Raw genomic sequence first — 8,567 nt, 5'->3', positions numbered from 1 at the left:
CATGGCTCACGGGCCCAGCCACTCCGCGGCATGTGAGATCTTCCCGGACCGGGGCACAAACCCGTGTCCCCTGCATCGGCAGGCGGACTCTCAACCCCTGCGCCACCAGGGAAACCCCCACACCATTTTTCATTGGATTGGTCACTCCAGGTACCAGGATCTTTTACTATTAATCAAGCTCTTGGTTTGTAATTGCCCAAATTTGGGTTTTAGAGTTGCCACCAACCAAATTTAAATAAGAGTTTCTTCATTCCAATGTACCTACTGTAATCTGTTTCACATGCAGGAAATAATCTTTCCTTGTTTTCATAGACATTCTGGAAGAGAAGCTTGCAGGTATGGAGGTTTCCTGAATGTGCAAATGGAGAATCTTTGGGGAGTATATGTCTGTACCATCCCTGGTCTTTTAAACTCAATCCCTCTGCTTGTGCTCTGCCTTCCAGACAGCGTACAAAATCAAACCAATAAAGAGGAGTGCAAAGTTTAAACAATTTCCCTACACCCTTCTGAAAACTTTGTTTACAGTATATAACATTAGTTCATTTTCATTAAAAATCATCTTAAATCCCAGAAAAAAAGATAAGAAAATTGCCAATAAGCCTGGCATCGTTCATAGTATTTTGTATTAACCATTCATAGTATTTTTGGTGTATATCTTCCTGTTTTGTTTCTGTTATTTTTCAAAATAAATGTAATACCAATATAAATTTTTCATATTTAAAAACTAACTAAACTCTATATCATGTGTATTAGAGCGTGTTAACTGCTATAACAAACAACTCCAGTTGCAGTGCTTAATGTAACAAAGGTGTATTTCTCATGTAACTAATAGCAGAATATGGCTTAGTTGGGACATTTACTCCATTCAGTCATTCAGAGACCCAGCTCCTTCCATCTAGTGGCTATGCCATCTTCTGGTGCTTCAGAAGTCCTACACGAAATTCTCTGGATCTGGCAGGGAGATAAGAGTTAAACTGAATGCATGGAGGATCTCATAGGATCATAGGAGATTTCAGGAGTCAGGTTTAAAAGTGGCACCCATGACTTCTGACTACATTCTATTGACTGAAACTCAGACATTTAGGATCACTTAAATTCAAGAGTCTGGGGAATGCAGTTTAGCTGTGTGCTGAGGAAGGAAAGGTCACAGCTTTGATGAGCGTCTCTTTTATCTCTACAACATAGTATTTTCCCATGTGACTTAAATATTCTTTGAAAATGTGACTTTAAATGATTACATAGGTTTGTTTCCTGCTTATTCAGATACTCATATCCCTGGTTCTTGTATTGCTGACTGTGTATCCCAGCTTCCATTCCTGGTTTTAGAAGTACCATTAAATTTCCATGTTGTCTTTCTATCCATTTCTTGATTCTGTTCTCTCTTCTTGCTTCAGCATCTCATCACAGTGTTCATAAAGAATTTTCTACTCCCAATTTGAGCCTGCAGAAACCTAATTAGCTCCAAAAGTTGATGTTCATTTGGAGAAATGGGAAGTAGGAGGAATATCTGGAATCTGTCAACCATTCACCTTTCTTTGTATGTGAATAGCTCCCTATTTTATTTGGAGATACTATCCCCATCCACTGCTCTCAGATCATGAACTTCAAATGGAACTGATTCTACCCATAAGTCCAGGGATAGAATTCAAACCCATGTCTGGTTGATTAGAACATCATATTCTCTTCTTCAAAGAGAAAGGAGAGTGTGTGTAAGAAAGTCTGAAACTCAAGAGTAAAGTAGACAGATTCTTAATTTCAACATTTTAATTATTGGATACATGATTTCAGATTTCTGAAATCTGTATGCCAATGGATTTTTAAGTTTTTTGTAAACCAGCACATTCCAATTTGGATTGGGTGTCTGCCTCTTTTAATAAAGAGGCCCAACTGATAATAAATATGGAGACATGGGGAGTAGTTAAGGTTTTATCAGTTCAAGGAGTTACGACTCCAGGAAAAGAAAATAAAGTGACATCTAGTAAATAGCAGAACACGTTAAAAAATGAAAAAAATTAAAAACATTCTTTTTTTTTTTGCAGTACGCGGGCCTCTCACTGTTGTGACCCCTGCCGTTGGGAAGCACAGGCTCCGGACGCGCAGGCTCAGCGACCAAGGTTCACGGGCCCAGCCGCTCTGCGGCATATGGGATCCTCCCAGACCGGGGCATGAACCCGTGTCCCCTGCATCGGCAGGCGGACTCCCAACCACTGCGCCACCAGGGAAGCCCTAAAAGCATTCTTATTGAGCAACTCAGTAAACTGAAAGAGTAAAGCAAAAGAGGAAGAGAGTATTAGAACAAGTCCATCGTATAGCAGATAAAGTTTCAAAGCTGGTTCAGTAATTAATTCCAAGAATATCGAGCATCTGTTGTGGAATCCTTTTAAGCTCAGCTAGGTAAGCTTCACTAGTTAAAACGCAGGTATATTCCTAAAGTGTAACGTCCACATAATCTCTCTATTTTTGTAAGATTAGGCTTCATATCTCAAGTTGCCAAAAAAAATTGTTTAATAGGGTGTTCCAGCTCAACCTGAACAGAAATTGAGTGTGGACTTGGCCAGAGGTCAGCTACCAAATGCCTAGGGAAAAGGCAGTGATTCCTCAGGGAAAGACATGGAAAAGAAAAATGGATTCTCCATTGTCATTGTCTCAGTGCTTAGATGTCTTCCTGGGTCATGGATTTAGGAAGGGTTTTCCTTTTGCAGGGATTGTTAGATGAAGGGAAACATGTGACAGTTTACAGTTAAAATCTGGCTGATATTATCCCTTAGGTTGTTTAAACCTTAATGGAGAAATTGTCACAACAGTTACCTTCCTATAACACGAGGTGGGAGTTTAACTATAATATAACTATACCTTTGTGGTGGGCCATTTCTTGGTTCTTGGGAAACCATGCAAATGGGTTATTTACTTATGCAAGTACTTTTTAGAGATTATAATCAGAAATAGAGGTGTCTCAGAAGCTGTGGAATTGAGGCGATGAACTGTTTGATGTGAATGTTTGTTGATGTTGGACAGAGTTGCATCTCTGAATCCTGTGTTTCATTCAGAGAAGATCTAATTTCCAAGTATGGATTTAGAGTGGTGTGACTCCAAAATATCTCATGGATTTATATGCGCTTCCTTTGGACTACTTTTTCACAAGAGAAGAACATTTATTAACATCACTGACAATTTCCATGTTTCAAAATCTAAGCATTAATTTCTGTCCTCCTTTAAATTACTCTCAGCAGCATTTGACACTGTGGTAACCCCTTCTTTTTTGAATTACTCTTCTCTTCTGAATTATGCATCAACTAGAAGACCTTGTATTGCAAGTTACTAAAGCTATAAAATCTGACTCAAAAAATAAAAGGGATTTATTGGCTTATACAAGTATAAAACGTTCAGAGATAGCATAGGATAGATTCAGGTAGAGTTTGGTCCAGGCTCTGACTCCATTTATACACAGTTCTTTCACCTCTACCTCTCTCCAAGAGTCAGCTTCATCCACAGGTGTGCTTTTTATGGTTATAGATACTTCCAGACACATCTAGGATTAAGAGCTCCCTCACTTACAACCAGGAAGAAAAGTCAGCTTTTCTTTAACTATGAAAAAATTAAGATGTCTGTTTCATATTGACTAGAACAGACTAGAATGGAATCCTGTAGTCAAGATAATGTCATGCACTACCTGACTTAAACCAGGGCAACAAACCCAATTAGGTACTGAGTCAAGGGGGATGAGATTATCCCTACATATTCACTTGGAACACATTTTATGGGGTAGAGTCAATCCCCCCCAAATTTCGTGGCTGCCACACCATGAAGGGATGAAATTGATGACCATTAGTCAAGGTTAGTCAAATACAACTTTGGTAAGATAGTCTCTTCTTTTTCCACACGTTTCCTTCTTATTGTCCATTACTGGCTCCCCTCCCCTACCCAAGCTGTAAATATTGCACAATCCAGAGCTTGGTCCTGGACCTCCTTCTCTTTTCTATACTGTTTCCCTGGCTGATCTCACTTTCTCCCATAACTTTATTATCTATTGGTTAGTGACTCTCAGATTTATATCTCTAGCCCTGACTTCACCTTGAGCTTTAGACTCATTTATCCAACTTTTTATACAACGTCTACAGTTGAATGTTGAATAGGTATCTCATATTTAGGATGTCCAATATAGAATTATTCATCTCCCTACTCTAAACTTTCTTTTATCTACCATATTAACCTGAGTTAACTAATAACACCACCAACTATCCAAACACCAGAAATTCTAGAGGTCGTTACTCACTCCTCTTTTTTCCTCACCTCAACATCTAATCCACCAGGAAACCTGTCAGCTTTCCCTTCAGCATATCTTGCAACTCTAACAGTTTCTCACCTTTTCTATGGCTACCTTCCTAGTCCAAGCCCCATTGTCTGTCAACTAGACCCTAAGGTAACCTAACTGGTCTCTTGCTTTCATTCATGCTTCCCCTACAAGTTATCCTCCACAAGGGAACCTCAGATCTTATTCTGAAATTTAATTCAAATCATGTCACTACTCACTTAAAACTTTATAGTGAGTTTCCCATAGCACAAGAAAATACATACAGGTATTGTTTCCCCATCTACTTCTCCAGCTACATTTCATCCCACGGCCCACATTTTCACTGGGCCCCAAAAGCATTGGTCAAACTCATTCCCATGATGGAAAGGGCACTTGCCCTTTCTTCTGCCTGAAGTACTCTTCCTCCAGATATTTGCATGACTGACTGTTTCTTACTTCCAGGGCCAAGATCAAATATTATTCCCCATAGTGAACATGGCTGGCACTTACCCATTGCTATGCCAGTGCACCCATTCTCAACTGTTGGGTATATTGCTCGTTAATAGCTCACAGCTGACACCTTTTACAAAGAACTGCCCTCAGTCCCCTAGCCTAAGAGGTTGTGCTCCCCTCACCAAGGGGCAGACTGAAGTCAATGACTGACGTCAGCCCTCTTGATTCAAGATGGTACCAGTTGTGGTGCAGTTCATGTTCTAGAGCTCCTGGTGGGATGAGGATTACGGGACCTACAGCTGAGACCATATCCCTGATTTGCTTTCTTTTCCTACTCTCTTTTTTCCCTAATTCCCCTTCTCCTCAGAGTATACTTTCAACAAATCACTCAGGAATCCCCATCGCAGGCTTTACTTCTGAAAACCTTAAGATTCCTCCTCAGAGGCTTTCTTGACAGCTGGATCTAAAGTAGAAATTCACCTTCCCACCATTCTCCTCTATCTCACTACCCTGTTTAATTTTTGCCCTAACACATACCATTCTGAAACTATCTTTTTAATTTATTTACCTAGAAAAATCTGTCTCCTAGACATGTAATAAACTCCATGACATACATACATATCTTTGGAACAATACCTGCCGATCGATGTGTGGCCACGTAGTCTATATTTGTTGGATAAATGGAATTCAGGCTTTAGACTTAGATAAGGAGGGAAATGCTTTCTCTCTCTGGACTTTGGTCTCTCGAGCCTGGCCTCTGATGTGGGTAGATGTTTTTGAGCACAGTTGCAGGTAAAGGAAAACTGTGGTCTCTGCCACTGGAAGATAGGCTAAGAGGAATGTAGGGAGGTATCCCTAGATATTGCCAGCAAATCAGGCCTGTAATGAGTGTGGGGTATCCTAAGAGATGCCTGAGGAATTTCCAAGCCTCCAAAATTGTTAGCCCAGAAATTTCCAAGTTGGAACCCGCGGGCCAAATTGTCCTGGAGAAATTTTGTAAGGTAACATAGATTGTTAAGCTGCCGATATGTTTGCCAACATTAAAAAAAAAATTGTGAGATGTCACATAGATTTTCAGTCTCTTGGAAAAAAAGTGGATTTGTTCCTACATGGCCACAGTCTACTGGAACTGAGGAGTTGCTGCCCCCTTTCGGCTGGGCATGAGTTTTCCCTACCATCATATCCACACTAGCCTTCCTCTTTCTTTTGCATAATATGCTTGGTACCTACTGAGTTTCTAATCCCGGTAGTGATCAGTTGAAAATCTCTGTATTGAAAACTTCATCTATAATCCTGGATCCTTCCTTTATTAATTCTTTGTAAAATCTTCAGTTTGTCTTGATGTGTGCTGTGAATGACTATAGGGAAGATTGGAGTGGTAAAAAGGAGCTTGTAGAACCATCTCATAGCTTGGTGCAAGGCATAGCCTGCACAAAGGGGCCAGGCTGAGGGAGCCATCGAGGGCTGAAACCCAGCTAGAATCCTGTGTGCCAGGCAATATACCCTGACATCAGTCCACCTGAACCGGAAGGAACAATGTCCCTTTCAAATCTTATCTGCCCTTTTGTAATTCATTAGTCACAGACAGGCCATATGTAGAAGCTATGTCTGTGGGAGAACCATACCCCCTCAGGTCAGCATGGTGGTAGCAGGAAGAGTCCCTGATGAAACTTCCAGCAGTAGCACTGTCACTGACCAGTGGGTGAATCAGCTCCCTGGTACCAAATACAGCAGAGGCCCCATCAGCCACTCAGATGCTTATGGCAGCCCAAGGGAAGCTCCCCCAAAAGAAAGTTGGACATTGAGACAGGAGGGAACTTCAGGTTTAACTGTTGTGTGACCTCATTAGACCCCAGAAGCAGAATGACCTAGAAGAATACTTCCAGGTTTTATTTGATTTTCAGGCAACTATTCAGTTTCATATACTCTGCATATCTCACATTGAGATATACACAGTTGTTGATTCTTAAGTAAATACTTGCACCAAATAAATGCTCTACCGCGTGCATTGACTGCTGTTGCCATTATATTGAATAGCTTTGCTGCATTTTCTGAGTGACATTAAGCATAGTGTAAGACACAAACTGCCAAATGGAAGAAATCAGCCTCTTGAGTGATTTGAGAAACCAGTCACATAGCCAAGTACACTTGTTTCATGCCCTTGTCTTCAGCGCTCATTTTCTTTCTTGCCCTTTGATCTAGGACTTCTACCATCTGATCCTTGAGGGGATCGACAACATGTCTTGTCAGATGGACTCCTTGTCAGCAGAATGGCCGTGCAGTGTCTCTGTGATGTTTTCCTTGCTGTCCAGAATGCGTGTTCACTCTCCCATTTCTGGACATGTTAGCGGTAAGATGAGATGGTCACATTCCTGCATGTCTTAGAGAAAATGCTGGGAAACCAATGCCCACAATAAGCCAAGTGTAGCAACATTTTGCAAGAGTCTTATTACCCATAGTAAAGAGGAGTAATGGAGAAAGAGTATAAAAAATAGCTGCTTCGTTATCACTAACTGAACAAGCTCTGAAAAATGGAGAGCCTGGTAGGCTCTCTTAAGACCAGAGGGAGGTTGTGATAGGTTGAATTCATATGTAGAATTCCTGACCTCCAGTACCTCAGAATGTGACCTTATTTGGAAATAGAGCCATTGCTGAGGTAACTAGTTGAGTTAAGATGAGGTCATACTGGGCTAGGGTGGGTCCCCAATCCAATGTGACCAGTACCTTTAGAAAACGAATTCGACATGAAGAGACAGACATGCACACAGGGAGAAGAATGCCATGTGAAGATTGGAGTTATGCTGCCAATAAGCCAAGGAAATACCCAAAACTAGGAGAGAGGCCTGGAACAGCCATCATTCCATAGTGCCTTCAGGAAGAACATGGGCCTGTTGACTTCAGAAACACCTTGATTTCAGACTTCTGACCTCCAGAACACTGAGACAATAAACTTCTGTTGTTCTGAGCCATCCAGTTTGTGGTACTTCATTACAACAGCCTGAAGAAACTTGTACAGAGGTATTCTGACCTTCCCTCCTCTCAATTCTGTATTTATTAGGTGGGAGGCATAGTTTTTGGTAACATGGAACATATGAAAAGAAAATAAGACCTGATTCCTACTTTCAGTGAGTTCTCTGGGGAACACTAATTTAGGCACAAATAATGAGACAATGATAAATAAGGGCTACATGGAAATAAAAGTAACTTGCTGTCAGTGAGCAGAGGAAAGCATGATGTACCAGACCGATTCCCTTCCTTCTCAGTGCTCCCTTTCTCCTCACCCCACACAGGGCTCCCATGTAGTCACATGGCTTCTCCTGCCTACCCCTGCCTGAGGTCTCCCTACCAAACCTACCCTTCCTAGAGAGCAGCCTTTCCCAACTACCACCCCTCTTGGGAGTTATTTCACTTGGGTCTCTGATCTAAGAATGAGTACTGTGGTGTATCTGAATTAGCACTAGTCTTGGGTTTTAACCCCACATTGGACAAATCAAATATTCTCTCTGAGTCTTGATTTTTTTTTTAATTTGGAAAAAAAAACGGAGAATAATGATCCTTCTCCATTCTGCCTCAGAGCATTGGAGTGAGGATCAAATAAGAGAGCATGTCTAGAGGAACTTTGAAAACATATAATAGACCATAAACTATTCATAGTTATTAGTGGCCTAATATATTGGCATCCAGTTTATATTTCACTTTTACTGGGAGCCTCTGGGAGAGTATTACCTTCAACTAAATGGAAGAACTTGAAAACACTGTATTTGTTCGACACCTTATAAAGATTTACAAAACATGCAAATCAAATCATCTCACTCAATTTTTA

This window comes from Neophocaena asiaeorientalis, unplaced genomic scaffold (genome assembly GCF_003031525.2).
Source record: "Neophocaena asiaeorientalis asiaeorientalis breed wild unplaced genomic scaffold, Neophocaena_asiaeorientalis_V1.1 scaffold230, whole genome shotgun sequence".
NCBI classification, from domain to species: Eukaryota; Metazoa; Chordata; class Mammalia; order Artiodactyla; family Phocoenidae; genus Neophocaena; species Neophocaena asiaeorientalis.
This window is presented reverse-complemented; position numbering follows the sequence as displayed.